Source organism: Pongo pygmaeus, chromosome 1 (assembly GCF_028885625.2).
Source record: "Pongo pygmaeus isolate AG05252 chromosome 1, NHGRI_mPonPyg2-v2.0_pri, whole genome shotgun sequence".
In the NCBI taxonomy this organism is placed as follows: domain Eukaryota; kingdom Metazoa; phylum Chordata; class Mammalia; order Primates; family Hominidae; genus Pongo; species Pongo pygmaeus.
The window spans coordinates 104,188,677-104,207,053 of NC_072373.2; positions in this window are offsets into that span (position 1 = coordinate 104,188,677).

Sequence of the window (18,377 nt, forward strand, 5' to 3'; positions counted from 1 at the left end):
AAGTCTGTGAGTTGAATGCACTCATCACACAGAAGTTTCTGAGAACGCTTCTCTCTTGTTTTTAGGTGAAGATATTTCATTTCCCAACATAGGCCTCAAAGCGCTCCAAATATCTACTTGCAGATTCTACAAAAAGAGTGTTTCAAAACTGCTCTTTCAAAAGGAAGGTTGAAGTCTGTGAGTTGAATGCACTAATCACCAAGAAGTATCTCAGAATGCTTCTGTGTAGTTTGTATGTGAAGATATTTCCTTTTCCAGGCCTCAAAGCACGCCAAATAAACACTTGCAGATTCTACAAAAGGAGTGTTTCCAAACTGCTCTATCGAAAGGAATGTTCAAGTCTGTGAGTTGAAAGCACTCATCACACAGAAGTTTCTGAGAATGTTTCTCTCTTGTTTTTAGGTGAAGATATTCCATTTCCCAGCATAGGCCTCAAAGCGCTCCAAATGTCTACTTGCAGATTCTACAAAAAGAGAGTTTCAAAACTGCTCTTTCCAAAGGAAGGTTCAAGTCTGTGAGTTGAATGCACTCATCACCAAGAAGTTTCTGAGAATGCTTCTGTGTAGTTGTTATTTGAAGACATTTCCTTTTCCATCTTTGGTCTCAAAGGACTCGAAATCTACACTTGCAGATTCTACTAAAGGAGTGTTTCAAAAGTGTCCTATAGAAAGGAACGTTCAACTTTGTGAGTTGAATGAACTCATCACCCAGAAGTTTCTGAGAATGCTTCTGTCTAGTTTTTATGTGAACATATTTCCTTTTCCAGCATAGGCCTCAGAGCGCTGCAAATAAACACTTGGAGATTCTACAAAAAGAGTGTTTCCAAACTGCTCTATCGAAGGAATATTCAAGTCTGTGAGTTGAATGCACTCATCACACAGTAGTTTCTGAGAATTCTTCTCTCTTGTTTTTAGGTGAAGATATTTCATTTCCCAGCATAGGCCTCAAAGCGCTCCAAATATCTACTCGCAGATTCTACAAAAAGAGTGTTTCAAAACTGCTCTTTCAAAAGGAAGGTTGAAGACTGTGAGTTGAATGCACTCATCACCAAGAAGTATCTCAGAATGCTTCTGTGTAGTTTTTATGTGAAGATATTTCCTTTTCCAGCATAGGCCCCAAAGCACTCCAAATAAACACTTGCAGATTCTGCAAAAGGTGTGTTTCCAAACTGCTCTATCGAAAGGAATGTTCAAGTCTGTGAGTTGAATGCACTCATCACACAGAAGTTTCTGAGAATGCTTCTCTCTTGTTTTTAGGTGAAGATATTACATTTCCCAGCATAGGCCTCAAAGCGCTCCAAATGTCTACTTGCAGATTCTACAAAAAGAGTGTTTCAAAACTGCTCTTTCAAAAGGAAGGTTCAAGTCTGTGAGTTGAATGCACTCATCACAAAGAAGTTTCTGAGAATGCTTGTGTGGAGTTGTTATTTGAGGACATTTCCTTTTCCATCTTTGGCCTCAAAGGGCTAGATTTAAACACTTGCAGATTCTACAGAAAGAGGGTTTCAAAACTGTCATATCAAAAGGAATCTTCAAGTTTGTGAGTTGAATGAACTCATCACACAGAAGTTTCTGAGAATGCTTCTGTCTAGTTTTTATGTGAAGATATTTCCTTTTCCAGCATAGGCCTCAGAGCGCTCCAAATAAACACTTGCAGATTCTACAGAAGGAGTGTTTCCAAACTGCTCTATCGAAAGGAATGTTCAAGTCAGTGAGTTCAATGCACTCATCACACAGAAGTTTCTGAGAATGCTTCTGTCTTTTTTTTAGGTGAAGATATTTCATTTCCCATCGTAGGCCTCAAAGCGCTCCAAATATCTACTTGCGGATTCTACAAAAAGAGTGTTTCAAAACTGCTCTTTCAAAAGGAAGGTTCAAGTCTGTGAGTTGAATGCACTCATCCCCAGGAAGTATCTCAGAATTCTTCTGTGTAGTTTTTATGTGAAGGTATTTCCTTTTCCAGCATAGGCCTCAAAGCACGCCAAATTAAAACGCAGATTCTACAAAAGGAGAGTTTCAAAACTGCTCTATCGAAACGAATGTTAAAGTCTGTGAGTTGAATGCACACATCACACAGAAGTTTCTGAGAATTCTTCTTTGTAGTTGTCATTTGAAGACACTTCCTTTTCCATCATTGGCCTCAAAGGGCTCGAAATAAACACTTGCAGATGCTACTAAAGGAGTGTTTCAAAACTGTCCTATAGAAGGGAACGTTCAACTTTTTGAGTTGAATGAACTCATCACACAGAAGTTTCTGAGAATGCTTCTGTTTAGTTTTTATGTGAAGATATTTCCTTTTCCAGCATAGGCCTCTGAGCGCTCCTAATAAACACTTGCAGATTCTACAAAAGGAGTGTTTCCAAACTGCTCTATCGAAAGGAATGTTAAGTCTGTGAATTGAATGCACTCATCACACAGAAGTTTCTGAGAATGCTTCTCTCTTGTTTTTAGGTGAAGATATTTCATTTCCCAGCATAGGCCTCAAAGCCCTCCAAATGTCTACTTGCAGATTCTACAAAAAGAGTGTTTCAAAACTGCTCTTTCAAAAGGAAGGTTCAAGTCTGTGAGTTGAATGCACTCATCACCAAGAGGTATCTCAGAATGCTTCTGCGTAGTTTTTATGTGAAGATATTTCCTTTTCCAGCATAGGCCTCAAAGCACTCCAAATAAACACTTGCAGATTCTACAAAAGGAGGGTTTCCAAATTGCTCTACCGAAAGGAATGTTCCAGTCAGTGAGTTGAATGCACTCATCACACAGAAGTTTCTGAGAATGTTTCTCTCTTGTTTTTAGGTGAAGATATTTCTTTTCCCAGCATAGGCCTCAAAGCGCTCCAAATGTCTGCTTGCAGATTCTACAAAAAGAGTGTTTCAAAACTGCTCTTTCAAAACGAAGGTTCAAGTCTGTGAGTTGAATGCACTCATTACAAAGAAGTTTCTGAGAATGCTTCTGTGTAGTTGTTATTTGAAGACATTTCCTTTTCCATCTTTGGCCTCAAAGGGCTCGAAATAAACACTTGCAGATTCTACTAAAGGAGTGTTTCAAAACTGTCATATCAAAAGGAACGTTCAAGTTTGTGAGTTGAATGAACTCATCACACAGAAGTTTCTGAGAATGCTTCTGTCTAGTTTTTATGTGAAGATGTTTCCTTTTCCAGCATAGGCCTCAGAGCGCTCTAAATAAACACTTGCAGATTCCACAAAAGGAGTGTTTCCAAACTGCTCTATCCAAAGGAATGTTCAAGTCTGTGAGTTGAATGCACTCATCACACAGAAGTTTCTGAGAATGCTTCTCTCTTGTTTTTAGGTGAAGATATTTCATTTCCCAGCATACGCCTCAAATCGCTCCAAATATCTAATTGCAGTTTCTACAAAAAGAGTGTTTCAAAACTGCTCTTTCGAAACGAAGGTTCATCTCTGTCAGTTGAATGCACTCATCACAAAGAAGTTTCTGAGAATGCTTGTGTGTAGTTGTTATTTGAAGACATTTCCTTTTCCATCATTGGCCTCAAAGGGCTCGAAATAAACACTTGCAGATTCTACTAAAGGAGTGTTTCAAAACTGTCCTATAGAAAGGAACGTTCAACTTTGTGAGTTGAATGAACTCATCACACAGAAGTTTCTGAGAATGCTTCTGTCTAGTTTTTATTTGAAGATATTTCCTTTTCCAGCATAGGCCTCAGAGCGCTCCAAATAAACACTTGCAGATTCTACAAAAGGAGTGTTTCCAAACTGCTCTATCGAAAGGAATGTTCAAGTCCGTGAGTTCAATGCACTCATCACACAGAAGTTTCTGAGAATGCTTCTGTCTTGTTTTTAGGTGAAGATATTTCATTTCCCATCGTAGGCCTCAAAGCGCTCCAAATATCTACTTGCGGATTCTACAAAAAGAGTGTTTCAAAACTGCTCTTTCAAAAGGAAGGTTCAAGTCTGTGAGTAGAATGCACTCATCCCCATGAAGTATCTCAGAATTCTTCTGTGTAGTTTTTATGTGAAGGTATTTCCTTTTCCGGCATAGGCCTCAAAGCACTCCAAATGAAAACTTGCAGATTCTACAAAAGGAGTGTTTCCAAACTGCTCTATCGAAACGAATGTTAAAGTCTGTGAGTTGAATGCACTCATCACACAGAAGTTTCTGAGAATGCTTCTTTCTTGTATTTAGGTGAAGATATTTCATTTCCCAGCATAGGCCTCAAAGCGCTCCAAATGTCTACTTGCAGATTCTACAAAAAGAGTGTTTCAAAACTGCTCTTTCAAAAGGAAGGTTCAAGTCTGTGAGTTGAATGCACTCATCACAAAGAAGTTTCTGAGAATGCTTCTGTGTAGTTGGTATTTGAAGACATTTCCTTTTCCATCTTTGGCCAAAAAGGGCTCGAAATAAACACTTGCAGATTCTACTAAAGGAGTGTTTCAAATCTGTCATATCAAAAGGAAAGTTCAAGTTTGTGAGTTGAATGAACTCATCATCCAGAAGTTTCTGAGAATGCTTCTGTCTAGTTTTTATGTGAAGATGTTTCCTTTTCCAGCATAGGCCTCAGAGCGCTCCAAATAAACACTTGCGGATTCTCCAAAAGGAGTGCTTCCAAACTGCTCTATGGAAAGGAATGTTCAAGTCTGTGAGTTGAATGCACTCATCCCCAGGAAGTATCTCAGAATGCTTCTGTGTAGTTGTTATTTGAAGACATTTCCTTTTCCATCATTGGCCTCAAAGGGCTCGAAATAAACACTTGCAGATTCTACTAAAGGAGTGTTTCAAAACTGTCCTATAGAAAGGAACGTTCAACTTTGTGAGTTGAATGAACTCATCACCCAGAAGTTTCTGAGAATGCTTCTGTCTAGTTTTTATGTGAAGATGTTTCCTTTTCCAGCATAGGCCTCAGAGCGCTCCAAATAAACACTTGCAGATTCTATAAAAGGAGTGTTTCCAAACTGCTCTATCGAAAGGAATGTTCAAGTCTGTGAGTTCAATGCACTCATCACACAGAAGTTTCTGAGAATGCTTCTGTCTTTTTTAGGTGAAGATATTTCATTTCCCATCGTAGGCCTCAAAGCGCTCCAAATATCTACTTGCGGATTCTACAAAAAGTGTGTTTCAAAACTGCTCTTTCAAAAGGAAGGTTCAAGTCTGTGAGTAGAATGCACTCAACCCCAGGAAGTATCTCAGAATTCTTCTGTGTAGTTTTTATGTGAAGGTATTTCCTTTTCCGGCATAGGCCTCAAAGCACTCCAAATGAAAACTTGCAGATTCTACAAAAGGAGAGTTTCCAAACTGCTCTATCGAAACGAATGTTAAAGTCTGTGAGTTGAATGCACTCATCACACAGAAGTTTCTGAGAATGCTTCTCTCTTGTTTTTAGGTGAAGATATTTCATTTCCCAGCATAGGCCTCAAAGCGCTCCAAATGTCTACTTGCAGATTCTACAAAAAGAGTGTTTCAAAACTGCTCTTTCAAAAGGAAGGTTCAAGTCTGTGAGTTGAATGCACTCATCACAAAGAAGTTTCTGAGAATGCTTCTGTGTAGTTGGTATTTGAAGACATTTCCTTTTCCATCTTTGGCCACAAAGGGCTCGAAATAAACACTTGCAGATTCTACTAAAGGAGTGTTTCAAATCTGTCATATCAAAAGGAAAGTTCAAGTTTGTGAGTTGAATGAACTCATCATCCAGAAGTTTCTGAGAATGCTTCTGTCTAGTTTTTATGTGAAGATGTTTCCTTTTCCAGCATAGGCCTCAGAGCGCTCCAAATAAACACTTGCGGATTCTACAAAAGGAGTGCTTCCAAACTGCTCTATCGAAAGGAATGTTCAAGTCTGTGAGTTGAATGCACTCATCACACAGAAGTTTCTGAGAATGCTTCTCTCTTGTTTTTAGATGAAGATATTTCATTTCCCAGCGTAGGCCTCAATGCGCTCCAAATATCTAATTGCAGATTCTACAAAAAGAGTGTTTCAAAACTGCTCTTTCAAAAGAAAGGTTCATGTCTGTGAGTTGAATGCACTCATCCCAGGAAGTATCTCAGAATGCTTCTGTGTAGTTGTTATTTGATGACATTTCCTTTTCCATCATCGGCCTCAAAGATCTCGAAATAAATACTTGCAGATTCTACGAAAGGAGTGTTTCAAAACTGTCCTATCAAAGGGAACGTTCAAGTTTGTGAGTTGAACGAACTCATCACACAGAAGTTTCTCAGAATGCTTCTGTCTAGTTTTTATGTGAAGATATTTCCTTTTCCAGCGTAGGCCTCAGAGCGCTCCAAATAAACACTTGCAGATTCTACAAAAGGAATGTTTCCAAACTGCTCTATCGAAAGGAATGTTCAAGTCTATGAGTTGAATGCACTCATCACACAGAAGTTTCTGAGAATGTTTCTCTCTTGTTTTTAGGTGAAGATATTTCATTTCTCATTATAGGCCTCAAAGCGCTCCAAATGTCTACTTGCAGATTCTACAAAAAGAGTGTTTCAAAACTGCTCTTTCAAAAGGAAGGTTCAAGTCTGTGAGTTGAATGCACTCATCACCAAGAGGTATCTCAGAATGCTTCTGCGTAGTTTTTATGTGAAGATATTTCCTTTTCCAGCATAGGCCTCAAAGCACTCCAAATAAACACTTGCAGATTCTACAAAAGGAGGGTTTCCAAATTGCTCTACCGAAAGGAATGTTCCAGTCAGTGAGTTGAATGCACTCATCACACAGAAGTTTCTGAGAATGTTTCTCTCTTGTTTTTAGGTGAAGATATTTCTTTTCCCAGCATAGGCCTCAAAGCGCTCCAAATGTCTGCTTGCAGATTCTACAAAAAGAGTGTTTCAAAACTGCTCTTTCAAAACGAAGGTTCAAGTCTGTGAGTTGAATGCACTCATTACAAAGAAGTTTCTGAGAATGCTTCTGTGTAGTTGTTATTTGAAGACATTTCCTTTTCCAACTTTGGCCTCAAAGGGCTCGAAATAAACACTTGCAGATTCTACTAAAGGAGTGTTTCAAAACTGTCATATCAAAAGGAACGTTCAAGTTTGTGAGTTGAATGAACTCATCACACAGAAGTTTCTGAGAATGCTTCTGTCTAGTTTTTATGTGAAGATGTTTCCTTTTCCAGCATAGGCCTCAGAGCGCTCTAAATAAACACTTGCAGATTCCACAAAAGGAGTGTTTCCAAACTGCTCTATCCAAAGGAATGTTCAAGTCTGTGAGTTGAATGCACTCATCACACAGAAGTTTCTGAGAATGCTTCTCTCTTGTTTTTAGGTGAAGATATTTCATTTCCCAGCATACGCCTCAAATCGCTCCAAATATCTAATTGCAATTTCTACAAAAAGAGTGTTTCAAAACTGCTCTTTCGAAACGAAGGTTCATCTCTGTCAGTTGAATGCACTCATCACAAAGAAGTTTCTGAGAATGCTTGTGTGTAGTTGTTATTTGAAGACATTTCCTTTTCCATCATTGGCCTCAAAGGGCTCGAAATAAACACTTGCAGATTCTACTAAAGGAGTGTTTCAAAACTGTCCTATAGAAAGGAACGTTCAACTTTGTGAGTTGAATGAACTCATCACACAGAAGTTTCTGAGAATGCTTCTGTCTAGTTTTTATTTGAAGATATTTCCTTTTCCGGCATAGGCCTCAGAGCGCTCCAAATAAACACTTGCAGATTCTACAAAAGGAGTGTTTCCAAACTGCTCTATCGAAAGGAATGTTCAAGTCCGTGAGTTCAATGCACTCATCACACAGAAGTTTCTGAGAATGCTTCTGTCTTGTTTTTAGGTGAAGATATTTCATTTCCCATCGTAGGCCTCAAAGCGCTCCAAATATCTACTTGCGGATTCTACAAAAAGAGTGTTTCAAAACTGCTCTTTCAAAAGGAAGGTTCAAGTCTGTGAGTAGAATGCACTCATCCCCAGGAAGTATCTCAGAATTCTTCTGTGTAGTTTTTATGTGAAGGTATTTCCTTTTCCGGCATAGGCCTCAAAGCACTCCAAATGAAAACTTGCAGATTCTACAAAAGGAGTGTTTCCAAACTGCTCTATCGAAACGAATGTTAAAGTCTGTGAGTTGAATGCACTCATCACACAGAAGTTTCTGAGAATGCTTCTTTCTTGTATTTAGGTGAAGATATTTCATTTCCCAGCATAGGCCTCAAAGCGCTCCAAATGTCTACTTGCAGATTCTACAAAAAGAGTGTTTCAAAACTGCTCTTTCAAAAGGAAGGTTCAAGTCTGTGAGTTGAATGCACTCATCACAAAGAAGTTTCTGAGAATGCTTCTGTGTAGTTGGTATTTGAAGACATTTCCTTTTCCATCTTTGGCCAAAAAGGGCTCGAAATAAACACTTGCAGATTCTACTAAAGGAGTGTTTCAAATCTGTCATATCAAAAGGAAAGTTCAAGTTTGTGAGTTGAATGAACTCATCATCCAGAAGTTTCTGAGAATGCTTCTGTCTAGTTTTTATGTGAAGATGTTTCCTTTTCCAGCATAGGCCTCAGAGCGCTCCAAATAAACACTTGCGGATTCTACAAAAGGAGTGCTTCCAAACTGCTCTATCGAAAGGAATGTTCAAGTCTGTGAGTTGAATGCACTCATCACCAGGAAGTATCTCAGAATGCTTCTGTGTAGTTGTTATTTGAAGACATTTCCTTTTCCATCATTGGCCTCAAAGGGCTCGAAATAAACACTTGCAGATTCTACTAAAGGAGTGTTTCAAAACTGTCCTATAGAAAGGAACGTTCAACTTTGTGAGTTGAATGAACTCATCACCCAGAAGTTTCTGAGAATGCTTCTGTCTAGTTTTTATGTGAAGATGTTTCCTTTTCCAGCATAGGCCTCAGAGCGCTCCAAATAAACACTTGCAGATTCTATAAAAGGAGTGTTTCCAAACTGCTCTATCGAAAGGAATGTTCAAGTCTGTGAGTTCAATGCACTCATCACACAGAAGTTTCTGAGAATGCTTCTGTCTTTTTTAGGTGAAGATATTTCATTTCCCATCGTAGGCCTCAAAGCGCTCCAAATATCTACTTGCGGATTCTACAAAAAGTGTGTTTCAAAACTGCTCTTTCAAAAGGAAGGTTCAAGTCTGTGAGTAGAATGCACTCAACCCCAGGAAGTATCTCAGAATTCTTCTGTGTAGTTTTTATGTGAAGGTATTTCCTTTTCCGGCATAGGCCTCAAAGCACTCCAAATGAAAACTTGCAGATTCTACAAAAGGAGAGTTTCCAAACTGCTCTATCGAAACGAATGTTAAAGTCTGTGAGTTGAATGCACTCATCACACAGAAGTTTCTGAGAATGCTTCTCTCTTGTTTTTAGGTGAAGATATTTCATTTCCCAGCATAGGCCTCAAAGCGCTCCAAATGTCTACTTGCAGATTCTACAAAAAGAGTGTTTCAAAACTGCTCTTTCAAAAGGAAGGTTCAAGTCTGTGAGTTGAATGCACTCATCACAAAGAAGTTTCTGAGAATGCTTCTGTGTAGTTGGTATTTGAAGACATTTCCTTTTCCATCTTTGGCCACAAAGGGCTCGAAATAAACACTTGCAGATTCTACTAAAGGAGTGTTTCAAATCTGTCATATCAAAAGGAAAGTTCAAGTTTGTGAGTTGAATGAACTCATCATCCAGAAGTTTCTGAGAATGCTTCTGTCTAGTTTTTATGTGAAGATGTTTCCTTTTCCAGCATAGGCCTCAGAGCGCTCCAAATAAACACTTGCGGATTCTACAAAAGGAGTGCTTCCAAACTGCTCTATCGAAAGGAATGTTCAAGTCTGTGAGTTGAATGCACTCATCACACAGAAGTTTCTGAGAATGCTTCTCTCTTGTTTTTAGATGAAGATATTTCATTTCCCAGCGTAGGCCTCAATGCGCTCCAAATATCTAATTGCAGATTCTACAAAAAGAGTGTTTCAAAACTGCTCTTTCAAAAGAAAGGTTCATGTCTGTGAGTTGAATGCACTCATCCCAGGAAGTATCTCAGAATGCTTCTGTGTAGTTGTTATTTGATGACATTTCCTTTTCCATCATCGGCCTCAAAGATCTCGAAATAAACACTTGCAGATTCTACGAAAGGAGTGTTTCAAAACTGTCCTATCAAAGGGAACGTTCAAGTTTGTGAGTTGAACGAACTCATCACACAGAAGTTTCTCAGAATGCTTCTGTCTAGTTTTTATGTGAAGATATTTCCTTTTCCAGCGTAGGCCTCAGAGCGCTCCAAATAAACACTTGCAGATTCTACAAAAGGAATGTTTCCAAACTGCTCTATCGAAAGGAATGTTCAAGTCTGTGAGTTGAATGCACTCATCACACAGAAGTTTCTGAGAATGTTTCTCTCTTGTTTTTAGGTGAAGATATTTCATTTCTCATTATAGGCCTCAAAGCGCTCCAAATGTCTACTTGCAGATTCTACAAAAAGAGTGTTTCAAAACTGCTCTTTCAAAAGGAAGTTTCAAGTCTGTGAGTTGAATGCACTCATCACCAAGAGGTATCTCAGAATGCTTCTGCGTAGTTTTTATGTGAAGATATTTCCTTTTCCAGCATAGGCCTCAAAGCACTCCAAATAAACACTTGCAGATTCTACAAAAGGAGGGTTTCCAAATTGCTCTACCGAAAGGAATGTTCCAGTCAGTGAGTTGAATGCACTCATCACACAGAAGTTTCTGAGAATGTTTCTCTCTTGTTTTTAGGTGAAGATATTTCTTTTCCCAGCATAGGCCTCAAAGCGCTCCAAATGTCTGCTTGCAGATTCTACAAAAAGGGTGTTTCAAAACTGCTCTTTCAAAACGAAGGTTCAAGTCTGTGAGTTGAATGCACTCATTACAAAGAAGTTTCTGAGAATGCTTCTGTGTAGTTGTTATTTGAAGACATTTCCTTTTCCATCTTTGGCCTCAAAGGGCTCGAAATAAACACTTGCAGATTCTACTAAAGGAGTGTTTCAAAACTGTCATATCAAAAGGAACGTTCAAGTTTGTGAGTTGAATGAACTCATCACACAGAAGTTTCTGAGAATGCTTCTGTCTAGTTTTTATGTGAAGATGTTTCCTTTTCCAGCATAGGCCTCAGAGCGCTCTAAATAAACACTTGCAGATTCCCCAAAAGGAGTGTTTCCAAACTGCTCCATCCAAAGGAATGTTCAAGTCTGTGAGTTGAATGCACTCATCACACAGAAGTTTCTGAGAATGCTTCTCTCTTGTTTTTAGGTGAAGATATTTCATTTCCCAGCATACGCCTCAAATCGCTCCAAATATCTAATTGCAGTTTCTACAAAAAGAGTGTTTCAAAACTGCTCTTTCGAAACGAAGGTTCATCTCTGTCAGTTGAATGCACTCATCACAAAGAAGTTTCTGAGAATGCTTGTGTGTAGTTGTTATTTGAAGACATTTCCTTTTCCATCATTGGCCTCAAAGGGCTCGAAATAAACACTTGCAGATTCTACTAAAGGAGTGTTTCAAAACTGTCCTATAGAAAGGAACGTTCAACTTTGTGAGTTGAATGAACTCATCACACAGAAGTTTCTGAGAATGCTTCTGTCTAGTTTTTATTTGAAGATATTTCCTTTTCCAGCATAGGCCTCAGAGCGCTCCAAATAAACACTTGCAGATTCTACAAAAGGAGTGTTTCCAAACTGCTCTATCGAAAGGAATGTTCAAGTCCGTGAGTTCAATGCACTCATCACACAGAAGTTTCTGAGAATGCTTCTGTCTTGTTTTTAGGTGAAGATATTTCATTTCCCATCGTAGGCCTCAAAGCGCTCCAAATATCTACTTGCGGATTCTACAAAAAGAGTGTTTCAAAACTGCTCTTTCAAAAGGAAGGTTCAAGTCTGTGAGTAGAATGCACTCATCCCCAGGAAGTATCTCAGAATTCTTCTGTGTAGTTTTTATGTGAAGGTATTTCCTTTTCCGGCATAGGCCTCAAAGCACTCCAAATGAAAACTTGCAGATTCTACAAAAGGAGTGTTTCCAAACTGCTCTATCGAAACGAATGTTAAAGTCTGTGAGTTGAATGCACTCATCACACAGAAGTTTCTGAGAATGCTTCTTTCTTGTATTTAGGTGAAGATATTTCATTTCCCAGCATAGGCCTCAAAGCGCTCCAAATGTCTACTTGCAGATTCTACAAAAAGAGTGTTTCAAAACTGCTCTTTCAAAAGGAAGGTTCAAGTCTGTGAGTTGAATGCACTCATCACAAAGAAGTTTCTGAGAATGCTTCTGTGTAGTTGGTATTTGAAGACATTTCCTTTTCCATCTTTGGCCAAAAAGGGCTCGAAATAAACACTTGCAGATTCTACTAAAGGAGTGGTTCAAATCTGTCATATCAAAAGGAAAGTTCAAGTTTGTGAGTTGAATGAACTCATCATCCAGAAGTTTCTGAGAATGCTTCTGTCTAGTTTTTATGTGAAGATGTTTCCTTTTCCAGCATAGGCCTCAGAGCGCTCCAAATAAACACTTGCGGATTCTACAAAAGGAGTGCTTCCAAACTGCTCTATCGAAAGGAATGTTCAAGTCTGTGAGTTGAATGCACTCATCACCAGGAAGTATCTCAGAATGCTTCTGTGTAGTTGTTATTTGAAGACATTTCCTTTTCCATCATTGGCCTCAAAGGGCTCGAAATAAACACTTGCAGATTCTACTAAAGGAGTGTTTCAAAACTGTCCTATAGAAAGGAACGTTCAACTTTGTGAGTTGAATGAACTCATCACCCAGAAGTTTCTGAGAATGCTTCTGTCTAGTTTTTATGTGAAGATGTTTCCTTTTCCAGCATAGGCCTCAGAGCGCTCCAAATAAACACTTGCAGATTCTATAAAAGGAGTGTTTCCAAACTGCTCTATCGAAAGGAATGTTCAAGTCTGTGAGTTCAATGCACTCATCACACAGAAGTTTCTGAGAATGCTTCTGTCTTTTTTAGGTGAAGATATTTCATTTCCCATCGTAGGCCTCAAAGCGCTCCAAATATCTACTTGCGGATTCTACAAAAAGTGTGTTTCAAAACTGCTCTTTCAAAAGGAAGGTTCAAGTCTGTGAGTAGAATGCACTCAACCCCAGGAAGTATCTCAGAATTCTTCTGTGTAGTTTTTATGTGAAGGTATTTCCTTTTCCGGCATAGGCCTCAAAGCACTCCAAATGAAAACTTGCAGATTCTACAAAAGGAGAGTTTCCAAACTGCTCTATCGAAACGAATGTTAAAGTCTGTGAGTTGAATGCACTCATCACACAGAAGTTTCTGAGAATGCTTCTCTCTTGTTTTTAGGTGAAGATATTTCATTTCCCAGCATAGGCCTCAAAGCGCTCCAAATGTCTACTTGCAGATTCTACAAAAAGAGTGTTTCAAAACTGCTCTTTCAAAAGGAAGGTTCAAGTCTGTGAGTTGAATGCACTCATCACAAAGAAGTTTCTGAGAATGCTTCTGTGTAGTTGGTATTTGAAGACATTTCCTTTTCCATCTTTGGCCACAAAGGGCTCGAAATAAACACTTGCAGATTCTACTAAAGGAGTGTTTCAAATCTGTCATATCAAAAGGAAAGTTCAAGTTTGTGAGTTGAATGAACTCATCATCCAGAAGTTTCTGAGAATGCTTCTGTCTAGTTTTTATGTGAAGATGTTTCCTTTTCCAGCATAGGCCTCAGAGCGCTCCAAATAAACACTTGCGGATTCTACAAAAGGAGTGCTTCCAAACTGCTCTATCGAAAGGAATGTTCAAGTCTGTGAGTTGAATGCACTCATCACACAGAAGTTTCTGAGAATGCTTCTCTCTTGTTTTTAGATGAAGATATTTCATTTCCCAGCGTAGGCCTCAATGCGCTCCAAATATCTAATTGCAGATTCTACAAAAAGAGTGTTTCAAAACTGCTCTTTCAAAAGAAAGGTTCATGTCTGTGAGTTGAATGCACTCATCCCAGGAAGTATCTCAGAATGCTTCTGTGTAGTTGTTATTTGATGACATTTCCTTTTCCATCATCGGCCTCAAAGATCTCGAAATAAACACTTGCAGATTCTACGAAAGGAGTGTTTCAAAACTGTCCTATCAAAGGGAACGTTCAAGTTTGTGAGTTGAACGAACTCATCACACAGAAGTTTCTCAGAATGCTTCTGTCTAGTTTTTATGTGAAGATATTTCCTTTTCCAGCGTAGGCCTCAGAGCGCTCCAAATAAACACTTGCAGATTCTACAAAAGGAATGTTTCCAAACTGCTCTATCGAAAGGAATGTTCAAGTCTGTGAGTTGAATGCACTCATCACACAGAAGTTTCTGAGAATGTTTCTCTCTTGTTTTTAGGTGAAGATATTTCATTTCTCATTATAGGCCTCAAAGCGCTCCAAATGTCTACTTGCAGATTCTACAAAAAGAGTGTTTCAAAACTGCTCTTTCAAAAGGAAGGTTCAAGTCTGTGAGTTGAATGCACTCATCACCAAGAGGTATCTCAGAATGCTTCTGCGTAGTTTTTATGTGAAGATATTTCCTTTTCCAGCATAGGCCTCAAAGCACTCCAAATAAACACTTGCAGATTCTACAAAAGGAGGGTTTCCAAATTGCTCTACCGAAAGGAATGTTCCAGTCAGTGAGTTGAATGCACTCATCACACAGAAGTTTCTGAGAATGTTTCTCTCTTGTTTTTAGGTGAAGATATTTCTTTTCCCAGCATAGGCCTCAAAGCGCTCCAAATGTCTGCTTGCAGATTCTACAAAAAGAGTGTTTCAAAACTGCTCTTTCAAAACGAAGGTTCAAGTCTGTGAGTTGAATGCACTCATTACAAAGAAGTTTCTGAGAATGCTTCTGTGTAGTTGTTATTTGAAGACATTTCCTTTTCCATCTTTGGCCTCAAAGGGCTCGAAATAAACACTTGCAGATTCTACTAAAGGAGTGTTTCAAAACTGTCATATGAAAAGGAACGTTCAAGTTTGTGAGTTGAATGAACTCATCACACAGAAGTTTCTGAGAATGCTTCTGTCTAGTTTTTATGTGAAGATGTTTCCTTTTCCAGCATAGGCCTCAGAGCGCTCTAAATAAACACTTGCAGATTCCACAAAAGGAGTGTTTCCAAACTGCTCTATCCAAAGGAATGTTCAAGTCTGTGAGTTGAATGCACTCATGACACAGAAGTTTCTGAGAATGCTTCTCTCTTGTTTTTAGGTGAAGATATTTCATTTCCCAGCATACGCCTCAAATCGCTCCAAATATCTAATTGCAGTTTCTACAAAAAGAGTGTTTCAAAACTGCTCTTTCGAAACGAAGGTTCATCTCTGTCAGTTGAATGCACTCATCACAAAGAAGTTTCTGAGAATGCTTGTGTGTAGTTGTTATTTGAAGACATTTCCTTTTCCATCATTGGCCTCAAAGGGCTCGAAATAAACACTTGCATATTCTACTAAAGGAGTGTTTCAAAACTGTCCTATAGAAAGGAACGTTCAACTTTGTGAGTTGAATGAACTCATCACACAGAAGTTTCTGAGAATGCTTCTGTCTAGTTTTTATTTGAAGATATTTCCTTTTCCAGCATAGGCCTCAGAGCGCTCCAAATAAACACTTGCAGATTCTACAAAAGGAGTGTTTCCAAACTGCTCTATCGAAAGGAATGTTCAAGTCCGTGAGTTCAATGCACTCATCACACAGAAGTTTCTGAGAATGCTTCTGTCTTGTTTTTAGGTGAAGATATTTCATTTCCCATCGTAGGCCTCAAAGCGCTCCAAATATCTACTTGCGGATTCTACAAAAAGAGTGTTTCAAAACTGCTCTTTCAAAAGGAAGGTTCAAGTCTGTGAGTAGAATGCACTCATCCCCAGGAAGTATCTCAGAATTCTTCTGTGTAGTTTTTATGTGAAGGTATTTCCTTTTCCGGCATAGGCCTCAAAGCACTCCAAATGAAAACTTGCAGATTCTACAAAAGGAGTGTTTCCAAACTGCTCTATCGAAACGAATGTTAAAGTCTGTGAGTTGAATGCACTCATCACACAGAAGTTTCTGAGAATGCTTCTTTCTTGTATTTAGGTGAAGATATTTCATTTCCCAGCATAGGCCTCAAAGCGCTCCAAATGTCTACTTGCAGATTCTACAAAAAGAGTGTTTCAAAACTGCTCTTTCAAAAGGAAGGTTCAAGTCTGTGAGTTGAATGCACTCATCACAAAGAAGTTTCTGAGAATGCTTCTGTGTAGTTGGTATTTGAAGACATTTCCTTTTCCATCTTTGGCCAAAAAGGGCTCGAAATAAACACTTGCAGATTCTACTAAAGGAGTGTTTCAAATCTGTCATATCAAAAGGAAAGTTCAAGTTTGTGAGTTGAATGAACTCGTCATCCAGAAGTTTCTGAGAATGCTTCTGTCTAGTTTTTATGTGAAGATGTTTCCTTTTCCAGCATAGGCCTCAGAGCGCTCCAAATAAACACTTGCGGATTCTACAAAAGGAGTGCTTCCAAACTGCTCTATCGAAAGGAATGTTCAAGTCTGTGAGTTGAATGCACTCATCACCAGGAAGTATCTCAGAATGCTTCTGTGTAGTTGTTATTTGAAGACATTTCCTTTTCCATCATTGGCCTCAAAGGGCTCGAAATAAACACTTGCAGATTCTACTAAAGGAGTGTTTCAAAACTGTCCTATAGAAAGGAACGTTCAACTTTGTGAGTTGAATGAACTCATCACCCAGAAGTTTCTGAGAATGCTTCTGTCTAGTTTTTATTGGAAGATGTTTCCTTTTCCAGCATAGGCCTCAGAGCGCTCCAAATAAACACTTGCAGATTCTATAAAAGGAGTGTTTCCAAACTGCTCTATCGAAAGGAATGTTCAAGTCTGTGAGTTCAATGCACTCATCACACAGAAGTTTCTGAGAATGCTTCTGTCTTTTTTAGGTGAAGATATTTCATTTCCCATCGTAGGCCTCAAAGCGCTCCAAATATCTACTTGCGGATTCTACAAAAAGTGTGTTTCAAAACTGCTCTTTCAAAAGGAAGGTTCAAGTCTGTGAGTAGAATGCACTCAACCCCAGGAAGTATCTCAGAATTCTTCTGTGTAGTTTTTATGTGAAGGTATTTCCTTTTCCGGCATAGGCCTCAAAGCACTCCAAATGAAAACTTGCAGATTCTACAAAAGGAGAGTTTCCAAACTGCTCTATCGAAACGAATGTTAAAGTCTGTGAGTTCAATGCACTCATCACACAGAAGTTTCTGAGAATGCTTCTCTCTTGTTTTTAGGTGAAGATATTTCATTTCCCAGCATAGGCCTCAAAGCGCTCCAAATGTCTACTTGCAGATTCTACAAAAAGAGTGTTTCAAAACTGCTCTTTCAAAAGGAAGGTTCAAGTCTGTGAGTTGAATGCACTCATCACAAAGAAGTTTCTGAGAATGCTTCTGTGTAGTCGGTATTTGAAGACATTTCCTTTTCCATCTTTGGCCACAAAGGGCTCGAAATAAACACTTGCAGATTCTACTAAAGGAGTGTTTCAAATCTGTCATATCAAAAGGAAAGTTCAAGTTTGTGAGTTGAATGAACTCATCATCCAGAAGTTTCTGAGAATGCTTCTGTCTAGTTTTTATGTGAAGATGTTTCCTTTTCCAGCATAGGCCTCAGAGCGCTCCAAATAAACACTTGCGGATTCTACAAAAGGAGTGCTTCCAAACTGCTCTATCGAAAGGAATGTTCAAGTCTGTGAGTTGAATGCACTCATCACACAGAAGTTTCTGAGAATGCTTCTCTCTTGTTTTTAGATGAAGATATTTCATTTCCCAGCGTAGGCCTCAATGAGCTCCAAATATCTAATTGCAGATTCTACAAAAAGAGTGTTTCAAAACTGCTCTTTCAAAAGAAAGGTTCATGTCTGTGAGTTGAATGCACTCATCCCAGGAAGTATCTCAGAATGCTTCTGTGTAGTTGTTATTTGATGACATTTCCTTTTCCATCATCGGCCTCAAAGATCTCGAAATAAACACTTGCAGATTCTACGAAAGGAGTGTTTCAAAACTGTCCTATCAAAGGGAACGTTCAAGTTTGTGAGTTGAACGAACTCATCACACAGAAGTTTCTCAGAATGCTTCTGTCTAGTTTTTATGTGAAGATATTTCCTTTTCCAGCATAGGCCTCAGAGCGCTCCAAATAAACACTTGCAGATTCTACAAAAGGAATGTTTCCAAACTGCTCTATCGAAAGGAATGTTCAAGTCTGTGAGTTGAATGCACTCATCACACAGAAGTTTCTGAGAATGTTTCTCTCTTGTTTTTAGGTGAAGATATTTCATTTCTCATTATAGGCCTCAAAGCGCTCCAAATGTCTACTTGCAGATTCTACAAAAAGAGTGTTTCAAAACTGCTCTTTCAAAAGGAAGGTTCAAGTCTGTGAGTTGAATGCACTCATCACCAAGAGGTATCTCAGAATTCTTCTGCGTAGTTTTTATGTGAAGATATTTCCTTTTCCAGCATAGGCCTCAAAG